Source organism: Ranitomeya imitator, chromosome 2, assembly GCF_032444005.1.
Source record: "Ranitomeya imitator isolate aRanImi1 chromosome 2, aRanImi1.pri, whole genome shotgun sequence".
NCBI classification, from domain to species: Eukaryota; Metazoa; Chordata; class Amphibia; order Anura; family Dendrobatidae; genus Ranitomeya; species Ranitomeya imitator.
Window position 1 is genome coordinate 204,510,982 of NC_091283.1, and position 14,758 is coordinate 204,525,739.

At 41.2% G+C, this 14,758-nt stretch overlaps 1 protein-coding gene across 5 annotated transcripts in view; it reads left to right on the forward strand.

Moving 5' to 3' along the window:
* Nucleotides 1–14,758, forward strand: part of MVB12B (multivesicular body subunit 12B) — a 149,034-nt gene that overhangs the window by 106,443 nt on the left and 27,833 nt on the right. The gene's annotated exons all lie outside the window — the stretch shown is intronic.

A 14,758-nucleotide genomic window follows, 5' to 3' on the forward strand; every position in this document is an offset into this window, starting at 1 on the left:
TGATTTATTTTGTATTACTGGAAAGGTTACGTGAGCATTTTGGTTTTTTTTAACCTACAAATTTCGGGAGAAAATAAGTCTGTTATTTATATTTTAAGCAACTCTAATGGCAGAAGGAGCTAAGAAAAAGTTAAATTCTTTTATAAAGTGACCAATATTAACTGTTGAGTTTCTTGAACCTCAACTTTTTTTTTCCCTCTAATAACGACCTTATGTTAATTTTACCAGTCGCTATTTGTTTGACTTTGGTGTGAGCGCCTTACTGTTATTGGGGAGGAAATAAGTATGCGTCCATAAGTTACTTTTTACGTTCTATGTATCATGACTACATGCAACAGTTATTTGTGATGGCTTAATATGATGAGCTTTGGTAAAAGCAAAGATGGCTTCTGATGGAGGAGCACGTGACCCGACTAGTACATCCTGCTTCTCAAATTGAAAAAACTGCTTTTTCATGTGTCGTGTTTTTCAATTGGGAATTCAGTGGGAATAACCGAGACATGGTTAGATGAAAGCTATGACTGGGCAGTTAACTTACAGGGTTACAGTCTGTTTAGAAAGGATCGTAAAAATCGGAGAGGAGGAGGGGTTTGTCTCTATGTAAAGTCTTGTCTAAAGTCCACTTTAAGGGAGGATATTAGCGAAGGGAATGAGGATGTCGAGTCCATATGGGTTGAAATTCATGGAGGGAAAAATGGTAACAAAATTCTCATTGGGGTCTGTTACAAACCCCCAAATATAACAGAAAGCATGGAAAGTCTACTTCTAAAGCAGATAGATGAAGCTGCAACCCATAATGAGGTCCTGGTTATGGGGGACTTTAACTACCCGGATATTAACTGGGAAACAGAAACCTGTGAAACCCATAAAGGCAACAGGTTTCTGCTAATAACCAAGAAAAATTATCTTTCACAATTGGTGCAGAATCCAACCAGAGGAGCAGCACTTTTAGACCTAATACTATCTAATAGACCTGACAGAATAACAAATCTGCAGGTGGTTGGGCATTTAGGAAATAGCGACCACAATATTGTGCAGTTTCACCTGTCTTTCACTAGGGGGACTTGTCAGGGAGTCACAAAAACATTGAACTTTAGGAAGGCAAAGTTTGAACAGCTTAGAGATGCCCTTAATCTGGTAGACTGGGACAATATCCTCAGAAATGAGAATACAGATAATAAATGGGAAATGTTTAAGAACATCCTAAATAGGCAGTGTAAGCGGTTTATACCTTGTGGGAATAAAAGGACTAGAAATAGGAAAAACCCAATGTGGCTAAACAAAGAAGTAAGACAGGCAATTAACAGTAAAAAGAAAGCATTTGCACTACTAAAGCAGGATGGCACCATTGAAGCTCTAAAAAACTATAGGGAGAAAAATACTTTATCTAGAAAACTAATTAAAGCTGCCAAAAAGGAAACAGAGAAGCACATTGCTAAGGAGAGTAAAACTAATCCCAAACTGTTCTTCAACTATATCAATAGTAAAAGAATAAAAACTGAAAATGTAGGCCCCTTAAAAAATAGTGAGGAAAGAATGGTTGTAAATGACGAGGAAAAAGCTAACATATTAAACACCTTCTTCTCCACGGTATTCACGGTGGAAAATGAAATGCTAGGTGAAATCCCAAGAAACAATGAAAACCCTATATTAAGGGTCACCAATCTAACCCAAGAAGAGGTGCGAAACCGGCTAAATAAGATTAAAATAGATAAATCTCCGGGTCCGGATGGCATACACCCACGAGTACTAAGAGAACTAAGTAATGTAATAGATAAACCATTATTTCTTATTTTTAGTGACTCTATAGCGACAGGGTCTGTTCCGCAGGACTGGCGCATAGCAAATGTGGTGCCAATATTCAAAAAGGGCTCTAAAAGTGAACCTGGAAATTATAGGCCAGTAAGTCTAACCTCTATTGTTGGTAAAATATTTGAAGGGTTTCTGAGGGATGTTATTCTGGATTATCTCAATGAGAATAACTGTTTAACTCCATATCAGCATGGGTTTATGAGAAATCGCTCCTGTCAAACCAATCTAATCAGTTTTTATGAAGAGGTAAGCTATAGACTGGACCACGGTGAGTCATTGGACGTGGTATATCTCGATTTTTCCAAAGCGTTTGATACCGTGCCGCACAAGAGGTTGGTACACAAAATGAGAATGCTTGGTCTGGGGGAAAATGTGTGTAAATGGGTTAGTAACTGGCTTAGTGATAGAAAGCAGAGGGTGGTTATAAATGGTATAGTCTCTAACTGGGTCGCTGTGACCAGTGGGGTACCGCAGGGGTCAGTATTGGGACCTGTTCTCTTCAACATATTCATTAATGATCTGGTAGAAGGTTTACACAGTAAAATATCGATATTTGCAGATGATACAAAACTATGTAAAGCAGTTAATACAAGAGAAGATAGTATTCTGCTACAGATGGATCTGGATAAGTTGGAAACTTGGGCTGAAAGGTGGCAGATGAGGTTTAACAATGATAAATGTAAGGTTATACACATGGGAAGAGGGAATCAATATCACCATTACACACTGAACGGGAAACCACTGGGTAAATCTGACAGGGAGAAGGACTTGGGGATCCTAGTTAATGATAAACTTACCTGGAGCAGCCAGTGCCAGGCAGCAGCTGCCAAGGCAAACAGGATCATGGGGTGCATTAAAAGAGGTCTGGATACACATGATGAGAGCATTATACTGCCTCTGTACAAATCCCTAGTTAGACCGCACATGGAGTACTGTGTCCAGTTTTGGGCACCGGTGCTCAGGAAGGATATAATGGAACTAGAGAGAGTACAAAGGAGGGCAACAAAATTAATAAAGGGGATGGGAGAACTACAATACCCAGATAGATTAGCGAAATTAGGATTATTTAGTCTAGAAAAAAGACGACTGAGGGGCGATCTAATAACCATGTATAAGTATATAAGGGGACAATACAAATATCTCGCTGAGGATCTGTTTATACCAAGGAAGGTGACGGGCACAAGGGGGCATTCTTTGCGTCTGGAGGAGAGAAGGTTTTTCCACCAACATAGAAGAGGATTCTTTACTGTTAGGGCAGTGAGAATCTGGAATTGCTTGCCTGAGGAGGTGGTGATGGCGAACTCAGTCGAGGGGTTCAAGAGAGGCCTGGATGTCTTCCTGGAGCAGAACAATATTGTATCATACAATTATTAGGTTCTGTAGAAGGACGTAGATCTGGGTATTTATTATGATGGAATATAGGCTGAACTGGATGGACAAATGTCTTTTTTCGGCCTTACTAACTATGTTACTATGTTACTATGTAATTGGAAGAAGCTTTGGTCACATGCTCTTCAATCAGCGGCCATATTGAGAACAGGAGACCTTTGCGGAAGGCGGCACTAACGAGTTCAAGCGGAGATGCTTTTGTGGCAGTTCCTAATATAAGTATGTTCCCAAAAAATTTCTGTGACCCTTTTTGACAAATAGTGCTTTAGGAGTGAAATCTGAGGAACATGATTGCTCTCAGCCAGCCTGATGATCTCCGCTTTCAAGACATTTTTTTTGCTTTTCGAGTAGCATCCTATTTGCCTATCCTTGACCAAGATTAGGGGCCCTCTTGGTTCTGTAAGCTATGATTCCACTGCACTTATACTCGGGTGTAAGATGTGAGGTTGCAATAAGAATAGGTGCTCACATTTTCACCCTTCTGTCTGAAATCTTACTGGGAGCACGTGGACAGTTTATGATGAAATTATGTTCTTTTCCCTTCTGGAAGGTTCCACTTCCAACAGTGCTCACTGCAACCTTCAGTAGTTTAGAATATTTTATTGTAACCAGTGCCATCAGTATGTTTCACAATAATAATGTTGCAAAGGTCTTGAGACAGCTCACTGGTTTTACCCATCATGACATGTTTCTTGTGTGGCACCTTGGTAATGACATATTTTTATAGGCCATCAGTTGAACCAGCTGATATTATTTTTCACTAAGTGGCAGGATTACTTTCTAATTACTGGTAGAATTCAGCTGGTGTCATGACTTTTTCCATGGCTTTTAGCTCCTCTTTGTTCATGTGTTCAATACTTTTTCCCTTTGTCATTTCTCATTAATATATTAACTTGTTTTATTGATATCTATGGTTTGATTTCTTGGCTTGTGTGGATCAGATGAGTTGTTATTACTTGACCTGCTGGGACAAATGGTTATACCTTTTTAAAAAGACTGTTTGTTGACTTTAATGGGAGTCCCTATCACATTCAAGGAGACAAAGTAAATATTTAAAAGGGGTTAATGGTTGCCCAGGGCTAAGGAGAAATTGCACATAACTTCCAATATTGTGCTCATCTGCTCCAAGGATTTGTTTCTGGCTGCCTTTCAGCTACTGATCGATACTTGTTATGATAAGGTAATTCAGTACCACAATGGACATAGAGGTCTGAGCACATACAGTGACCTGACAATAACCCAAAAACATAGAACGAGCTCTGAGACGTGGGAACTCTGCTGACCGCAATCCCTAATCCTCTCCAACCACACTAGAGGCAGCCGTGGATTGCGCCTAACGCTCCCTATGCAACTCGGCACAGCCTGAGAAACTAGCTAGCCTGAAGATAGAAAATAAGCCTACCTTGCCTCAGAGAAATACCCCAAAGGAAAAGGCAGCCCCCACATATGACTGTGAGTTAAGATGAAAAGGCAAACGTAGAGATGAAATAGATTTAGCAAAGTGAGGCCCGACTTTCTGAACAGAGCGAGGATAGGAAAGATAACTTTGCGGTCAACACAAAACCCTACAAAAACCACGCAAAGGGGGCAAAAAGACCCTCTGTACCGAACTAACGGCACGGAGGTACACCCTCTGCGTCTCAGAGCTTCCAGCAAGCAGGAAAAAACAAATAGACAAGCTGGACAGAAAAAACAGCAAACAAAATAGCAAAGAGGAACTTAGCTATGCAGAGCAGCAGGCCACAGGAACGATCCAGGAGGAAACAGGTCCAATACTAGAACATTGACTGGAGGCCAGGATCAAAGCACTAGGTGGAGTTAAATAGAGCAGCACCTAACGACTTCACCACATCACCTGAGGAAGGAAACTCAGAAGCCGCAGTACCACTTTCCTCCACCAACGGAAGCTCACAGAGAGAATCAGCCGAAGTACCACTTGTGACCACAGGAGGGAGCTCTGCCACAGAATTCACAACAGATACTTACCCCATCCTCTGTCCTGTATGCCAGCACTTATCCTTTTGGTCTCCCGCACTTTTCTCTCTTCTTGCCGATACTTGTTTTTTTCCTTTCACCATGCTGAAGGAGCCCTGCTTCTCTCTCATCTGACTGGTAACTTTCACATGTGGATTGGTAAACTCGTCATCCTTTTAGATGCTGAATTCTGTCTCCGAGCTACACCAGTCGATTCATCGTCTCTAGTACGTCTTGTCCAAGACTGTGCTCCATCCTGTTCTGTAAACTACTTCTGTGCATCTTTCAAGATGATTCTAATATACGTTAACGTTTCTTCCGTGAACTTTCATCATAGTTTCATTTCTAAGAAGAGTCTTCACAAGCAATGAGTGTGTAATTATGTACTCCAGCAAAAGACTGTCTATTAGGTCTACTTGGAGTTGGGTGAATGATTAGATCAACATATGACTTGGATCAACAATGGAAAGACTGTGGAAAATGTTCTGTACCATAATTTAGAAAGTTTAGTCTACCAAACTATGAAAGGCTGTAATCTTCCTTTTCAAGTTGCTCCTTAGCCGTCAGTGATATGTGCTGTATTATAGTACTTAAAGGGATTTTCCAACATGGGCTGCTATTGGAATATGCCATTATTAGCAGGATGTTGGTGTCTAATTCAGCATCAATTCCGATTATTTATTTCAATGGTCGCGGTGATCGTGTGATAACCGCAGCCTCTTCACTGTTTACAATGTTTCACCAACTGGCACACCGTTTAGCCAGCAGCATCAGTCAAGGACTTTTACTGTTTTGTTGTCCTGTCAGGATTTTGGGGGCCTTTACACTGGCTGATGTGTGCTGATTGCCCATCGTTTAATATCCCGTTTAGACAGGCGTACCTCACTTCCGGTGCACACGGAATAATCGTCAATAGATCGTTCTGTTCACATACGTTGCAGCATGTCCTGTTAAAACACAAGCGGATGTGCTGCTGAGAACACTGATTTTTTTTTTTTGATTTTTTTTTTTTTTTTTAGGCAAGCTTAAAAATCATTTCCCAATCAGAGGCCCCCCCATACATATTCAAGTGTGTAGGCCAAACCTGTCGATATCTGTGGGCTCAGCCGGCATTAGTCTATGGTGTATGGTGACCTTAAGGTTCTCCTCATTCACCAGGATTTATTAATCTACATACAACACCCTCAAATTCTGTTTCTGGGGGCTGAAAAGAGGATGTTAACGTCATATAAAAATATCCAAAATAAAGGCGCTTGCCCAGGAATTGTCGTCCTCTTGCCATACATTCGTCAAACATTTGTCTCCCTTCATTATGTCCACCTCTTGCAATAATTTCACCCTTCGTGTTCCTACTTTACAATGCCGCCCCCAGCATCCCCTATAATAATACCATCCATAAACCAAATCTCTATTGACATTTACAGTGGTGCCTAATAATTTGTGAACCCATCACAACTTTCCACATTTATGCATAAATTTTACCTAAATCTTCTTAAACCAGAGCTAGAGGGACAAACAAATGAGTTAAAAATATTAGACCTTTTTTTTTTTATTAAAAGAAAAAATGGGAAAATTTTGCAATATCACATGCATGGAGTGGCAAAAGTATGTGAACATCTAGGGTTACCAGATAAATGTGTTTTTAAATCAATGGGACGACTATCGGGTATGAATGGGCTACCTATTTTTTTTTTTTTGTTACTAACAGGGCTGTATCAAAGTCTGATCACTGTTTTTTTTTTTTGTTTTTTTTTATGGTTTACTTCTCAACACATGATTGTAGAAGTACTGGACTAATCAGATTACCGTAATTTATTGGTACAGACGGGACACAACAGATACTAAAAACAAAGGTTCACATACTTTTGCTACTGTCAGAAGTGCTAATGGACCATTTTCCTTGATAAAAAAAAAAAAAGACAGTCTAATATTTTGACTCCTTGGTTTGATTTGGTTCCCTTTATGTACTTTAGGGCTTGTATGAAAAACGGATGAAAATTTAAGTCAAATTTATGCAGAAATATGGAAAATTCTGAAGGGTTCTCAAACTTTGAAGCATCACTGTATTACAATATCTAGCGTCTTGGAGAATTCTCCTAAAATGACATGCCTCTCCTGTTTATGGCACATTATTTATGGTGTAAGGATCAGATCCTGTCTGTATACTTGATGCGTTCCAGGCAATGAATATGAGGGGTCAGGTCCTGTAGAATAAGACGGATGAATTCACCCTGCTATTGATTAATCATAACTAATTACGCCCTGACAAGGTCTGCGTTAATAGCGGAATAGTATAACCTTTCTTGAGATTGGTGCAAACACTTTGGCTTTTCCTCCAGGGCTCGGCAACTGCTCCACTAATAAAGAGAAAAATCTTTGATTTGCATTAACGAACGGGACTAATTGTTGTCTTGTTAATTGGCTTCAGGGACTGAGTATTATCTTAATTACAAGGCTCAATTATCCTAATAGCTGCAATACCAGACAATTGAACATTTGCGCATGTTGAGCTGTTATTTTTATTGGGGCCAGCGCTAACAGAATTCGTTAATTAGCAGGAAAAATTGTGAGCGTTTTTTTTTTTAATGACTTATTAAATTTCACTCTTTGGATCAGGAGAACTCTGATGCTCAATTTACTTTAAAATGCATTTGAATATATGCAAATTTCTTACAAGGCTGCTCATTAACTTGTGACATTATTATATTAGTTCATCGCGCAGAAACTCGTCTTATCTCAGTCCGCTTAGGACCGTGGGCTATAGGGATGCCGATTGATTAAAACTTTTGATTTCCATCGACCGAGTAGGCATAGTAGGCATGACCGAGTAGTGCTTCATTAATAATTATTTGCACATATATTAATAATTTATTTTTAATTTTTGGTGTTTTTGTGTTCTTAAACATCGACCGAGTAGGCATACTCAATAAAGCCGCCCTTGTAGGCTATCGCCACCAATCAAATATGAAAGCTGTGATTGGTTGCTAAATGTAAGGACTAATTTGCATTTGTCGACCATGGCTGTTAAACAATCACCGATTGGCTAAATGCGTGCCGATCGGTGATTGGCCAGAAAGCTGTACTTCCAGTGCACGCATAATCATTATGTACCAATAGACTGTCATTTTTTTCTGGAAAGCACATCTCGTGTTTACACAGGAAGAAGTGCTGCCGAGAACAATTCTTTTTTTTTTTTAATTTTTTTTTTTTTTTTAAACAAGGTTCAAAATTATCTCCCCAAAACAAACAAGTGGGTGATCAGCAGGTTGTTTAGACTCTAAGATTTCCTCAGAAAAATTGTTCTTGATTATCGGTCACCATAACGAGACAATTTTTTGTCTGCTGCGGCGCTAAAGTTGCTTTGATGGCGTGACAGCCAATAACTGAGCTCAGCGTTTCTGAGCAGGACTTTCCGCTACATGGACAGAGTCACTGGCTGCCAACGTGATGTCCGCGCCGCAACAAATGCTAGACATTTGGAGCACGAGCAAAGACTGCTGAACTCAAGGAGGGTTAGTGAATCAAGGATTCTTTTTTTTTTTCTTATAAATTATAAATGAACCGTACCACTTTATTGCCCATTCACTACTGTCTGGTTCCTCTTCTCTGTCCCTTTCAAGTGAATGAGGCTGAGCTGCAGGACCAGAGATTGGATATTAGACAAGACTTTTTTTTAACAGTGAGGGTGATCAATGAGTGGAACAGGCTGATGAGTTCTCCTTCAATGGAAGTCTTCAAGCAGAGGCTGGACAGACATCTGTCTGAGATGTTTCAGTGACTCCTGCTTTGGGCAGGAGGTTGCACACAACGCTGGAGGTCCCTTCAAATTCGAACATGGATAATAGAGACATCATCTATCCCTCCATTTTCCTATATTTCTCTAATCCCACTAATCCGATATAAATATATTTGGGTCAGCCAAGAAAATCATGCATAAGGGTGAAAAAGATCTTGTTCATACAACGTCCACAAGTAATAAGATACAAATTTGTACCTAATAGGTATTACCGTAACTTGGCGGAATAAATCAAACAGATGCCACTATATGGTTGATGACAACAATGGGTCACTAACAGAACTATGTCGGAGATAGGTACTCAATAAACTTATGATTTTGTAGGTATAGCCCATCTCTTACGGGTATACAGTATATATCTCATTGAAAAGGTGTACACAGAATCAGATTTAAGGTACTGACCTAAACCCCACTGGCCCCCATAAAACAATATGACAATAGTAGAACAGTTTAGAGAAGATCGTCAACTTTTAAGCAAGCTTAAAAAGTAATTGGATCCAACATCATGATAAAGATTAATAGATTTGTACATCTATGATTTTAAAGTTAGTCATGCGCCATGATGCTTATCAGTCCATATGCTCTTTTCTGTTACTTCTTGACGCGTTTCGCCACCGGAAGTTAGTTCATCAGGAGATCTTTGGTTAAAGGATCAACATGAGCAAAAGTCCTGCAGATGAGTTGGTCTCATTCTGTGCAGTGCCGCTACATTATATCTCCAACAGTGATGGGTATACCCCAACAAAAAATATCCATGTCTCAAAAACTTGTCCTGTGACCTTGAGCCTCAATTGCAGCTGACGACGTCTCCTGTTATTCACAAGTGGAGTTATTGTCATCTGAGGTATGGTGTCCCACTGTTCTTGAAGGATGGAACTCGGGTCATTGTGGTTCTGGGGTACGGAATTATGAGCTTCTACATGGTGGCTTATCTGATCCCCTGTGTTTTCTGTAGACAGTCCAGGCCTCTCCATATGAGTGGTACCCCAGCGTTGTCGTCCATGAAGATGAGATTAGGCCTGTGTTGTTCATGCAGAGGCACAATGTCTGGGTTAATGATGCTATTCTAGTAGTAGACACTTGTCACTATACCATTCATAAAATGTAGGGCAGTTCTGTATGGACTATACACACCTGCCCACACTGTAACTCCACCACCAAAGGCTCTTCCGTTGACAACAGTGGCTGATGCATAACGTTCTCCTTGACGTCTCCAACTTCGTGCGGCCATCATTTCTACTCTGCATGAGTCGACTGTCCTCAGCTCTCTGGCCCATACAAGACGATGACGCCTATGCCTGGTGATGTGGTCAGGTACCCTTGTAGGTCGTCTAGCACACAGACCCTGCTGATGTGAACTGTTTTGAACGATGTGACGTGACACCTGGGTGCCTCTCGCCTCCCTGCCAGGTGTTGTGTGACCTTCATCATCCGGTTCTACAGAGCATTGTTCACAATGAAGCTTTTATCAGTGGGATGTTCCCAAAGGACGTCCACTTCTCTGCCTTTCTGTGACTCTTAGGGCCTATGTATCTCTGTTGCCGCCTGCTGATGACTCTGTGACGCTCTGAGCTCAGTGTCCTCTTGCATCTGATATAATTCTGCCTGAAGCCTCACAATGAGGTCCTGGTGATCGATTGTTAGGGGTCATCTTGGTCACAATGTGGCCAGTGTGATGAGGAGGACAGTTTAATACCAATTCTAACTGACCACCGAAATTAATGGCCGATTCACGGATCAAACACCTGTTGTGAATTTTCCCATTAAGCTCCTTGTCGGGGAACAGCAAGGTGTGCAAAAAGTCCTGAAACATTGACCAGTTGGACATGGGCATCCCGACGTCACATTACGTTCACATGAAAAGGATAGAGGGCATTCTAGGATCTTCCGGAAATTTCACCCGAAAGCCAAATATCCCTAACTTTTTATGAGGTATGTGTATAATTTATTTATTTTTAATAAACACATATCTATTTTCTATTGGCAGTTTTTTTTTTTTTTTTTCATTTGATATTTTATTTATGGGAGCGGCCATCTTGCCCGAGCTTCTGTTAACAGCATCACTTTATAGCAGCCACATTGACCTCAGTAAACAATAGACTGGGGATGCCTCCTTAAACAATGTTTTGAACATGGAAAATTGTGTTTAAAGGGGTTTTTTTTCTGAACGCATGATCCCTTTAAGGAGGGAGAAAAGAATACATCGCCTTAGAAATGCCATCCTTTTTCTTGTCAGGCTCTGCCTTCTAGATGTTGGCGATATATACAGTGGTCTGCTAACAAAGCAGATGGATGGAGGAAGCAGGAGGGGTTTCGGGACTAGAATCCTTGCCTTCTCTCCCGTAATTCATTATACACACGGTTTGTGTTTATTTGGTTGTAATATGTAATGAGGTGTAATTTATATACTAATCGGTGCTCGGTAACAGCAGGATAATTTCCATATTAATATAGTATTTTATTATCATTTCAGGCAGGATTTAGCCATCCATGTAGGCAGTTCAATTTATGTGTCGGCTGAGTGATCCGCCGGGTGAGCGCTCTCTCCAAATGTCAGACAAAACAATAGGTGTTCGTTGTTTTCTCTGCACAAAGGCAGAAATCTCATTTCTTTTGGGAGCCCAATTTCCAACACCTTAGTTTACCCTCTGTCAAAATATTCAGAGATTTTTTCAGCAACTATAGGCTTCTCCCCCCAAAAATTGTGATGCCCCATAATTGAGGAACTTTTACTTAAAGACAGGTAAAAGAGTTACAAACTCTTTTATAATAAGACTGTCAGAGTGAGCTCACTGATGGACTCTTGGTTAACTCCTTCTACAGCCAGCAATGGATTGTACAATACAGAGGCTATAGAAACCAATTTTTTTTTTTTATTCTTAATGAAACCAAATTTGAAAAAATGATTTTTAGCTCAAATTCCATGTGTTTAAGTAAAAAAAAAAAAAAAAAAAAAAAAAAAAAAGTCAAAAAGTGCAATTAAAGGGAACACCTCTATATACAGTAGATTGCACCGAATCCACCATTCACAAAAGGTGATATCACAGCTCACCTCCTCCTGTATAATTACTGATAACACATTTATATACAGTAGATAACACAGGGTCCACCATTCACAATAGGTGATGTCACAGCTCACCTCCTCCTGTACAATGACTGATAACACCTCTATATACAGTAGATAACACAGGATCCACCATTCACAATAGGTGATGTCACAGCTCACCACCACCCCCTTCCTTGACAGTGACCTATACCCAGATAATACTTATAATAAAAAAATAATTAGGGTTTGAGTCAGTGTTAAAAACAGGAAATAGAAATGTAGTATTGGGCATGGTGGCCAACGTGAGTAATGAGATATATATATATATCTAGATGGTGGCCCGATTCTAACGTATCGGGTATTCTAGAATATGTATGTAGTTTATTAAGTTTTCAGAATAATGCAATTTATACACAGGATTTGGCCGGCCGCGACCAATTAGCGAAGTGTGGTTAAAATTCCACGCCAATTCGCTGATCACCTGTCACTGATTGTTCACGGCCGGGCGCCACGTAGTATATTGCCCAGCCAGGTAGTATATTGCTCAGCCACGTAGTATATTGCCCAGACACGTAATATATAGCACAGCCACGTAATATATAGCACAGCCACGTAGTATATAGCACAGCCACGTAGTATATAGCACAGCTCACGTAGTATATAGCACAGCTCACGTAGTATATAGCACAGCTCACGTAGTATATAGCACAGCTCACGTAGTATATAGCACAGCTCACGTAGTATATAGTACAGCTCACGTAGTATATAGCACAGCTCACGTAGTATATAGCACAGCTCACGTAGTATATAGCACAGCTCACGTAGTATATAGCACAGCTCACGTAGTATATAGCACAGCTCACGTAGTATATAGCACAGCTCACGTAGTATATAGCAATTTGGGCACCATATCCCTCTTTAAAAAAAAAAAAAAAAAAATTAAAATAAAAAATAGTTATATAGTCGCCTTCCGTCGACCCCCGGATCCAGCCCAAGCATTTACCGATACGCAGCATCAATAGTAAAAAGTTGGTCACACAGGGTTAATAGCTGCGTTGGTGGAGTGCGTTACACCGCGGCATAACGCGGTCCATTAACGCTGCCATGAACCCTGTGTGTAGAGGAGCTGCGGAGACACCATCACGTGTTTCTCAACGCAGGCAGTGAATAGCCAGGCCTTTCCCCGGGAAGGAACAACCAAGGGAAGGGCAGCATCCAATAAAGGAAAACATCCAATAAAGGCAAACCACCTATGCCAAGCATGGTATCCATCCACAGACAGCTGTTTCGGGGTTTTTGCCCCTTATCAGTGTGGAGTAGGAAACTGGCTATCAGGAGCAGTGCCTAGTAGAAAGTCTATAAAGGCACAGATGATTGACCTCGTGGAGATCAAAACATCCAACACCGCGGAGACACCATCACGTGTTTCTCAACGCAGTGATCCAGAAACCCCGAAACAGCTGTCTGTGGATGGATTTGGGGGCAGTGTTCTGGATCACTGCGTTGAGAAACACGTGATGGTGTCTCCGCGGTGTTGGATGTTTTGATCTCCACGAGGTTAATCATCCGTGCCTTTATTAACCCTGTGTGAGCGCTGACTGTAGGGGAGTACGGAGCGGGCACTGACTGCGGGGAGTAGGGAGCTGCCATTTTGCCGCCGGACTGTGCCCGTCACTGATTGGTCGTGGCCGTTTTGCCGTGACCAATCAGTGACTCTGGATTTCTGTGACAGAAAGAAAGACAGATAAAAGGACAGACAGAAGGATGGAAGTGACCCTTAGACAATTATATAGTAGAAGATCCATTATATATAATATATTTTATGGAATAATCATGTCCCTTTCTGATGATCCTTTCCAGCTGAGGTGTTATGAGGAGCAGAGCGTCGTCCTTTGTCGCCCACAGACCGCACATCTGGTGGTACATGATTGTGGGGGGGCACTCGGCTCTCGGCCACCCCCTCTGTATGTTCTCCCCCGCATCTGTGATAGACAGGCCGGGAAGCCTGCGAGCTCGGTCCATATTAATAACTCTTTGGAAACGTGCGACTTTAGTGTTTGCTAATCCTACCATAAAGTAATTAAATGTAACGTGGATGTAGTTCCCATATTTCTGCGCGGAGTATTGTGTAGTGTGCGAAGGGGGAGCACGCTGACAGCCCTGGTGAATGTCTGTGATTTGACATTATCGCATTAATAACACATCCATTCTTCAAAGCGTTTTTAAGCATGATCTGTATGATAAAGGGCATCTACTTAATTACAAGCTTGCTTAATTACAGCTGTGTGGAAACTCGTTTGTTTAGGAGGATGCTAATTACACTGCTGAGCCCTTGGCATGGGCTCGCGTTCTTGTACGCCGTACAGTGGCAGAACGCCCAGATGAAGTGGCTTCAGCTTTAATGACTGCAGGTGACACGGAGAGAGCTTGTTATGCCGCGCGGCGCTGCCCTAACTCATATGTGACAGACGCCCAGATGAGAGCGACTCTGCGCAGACCCCCGGCGAACAGGAAACATTTCTATGAATAGCCCGTCAGAACCGTATCTGGGCTGTCACGCAAACGCGCGTCGGGGCTTTATGGGGTTTTGAGAAATGTATCGAAGGCAGCGGCACAAACATAAAAAATTGTCTCAATTCTTTTGCTGTGTTGATTACAGAAAGTGATATCGTTTATAAATGATTGCAGGCCTGATAATTTTTTATTAAATTTCTTTCTTTTCGCTTCCTCCTTGGTTCTCT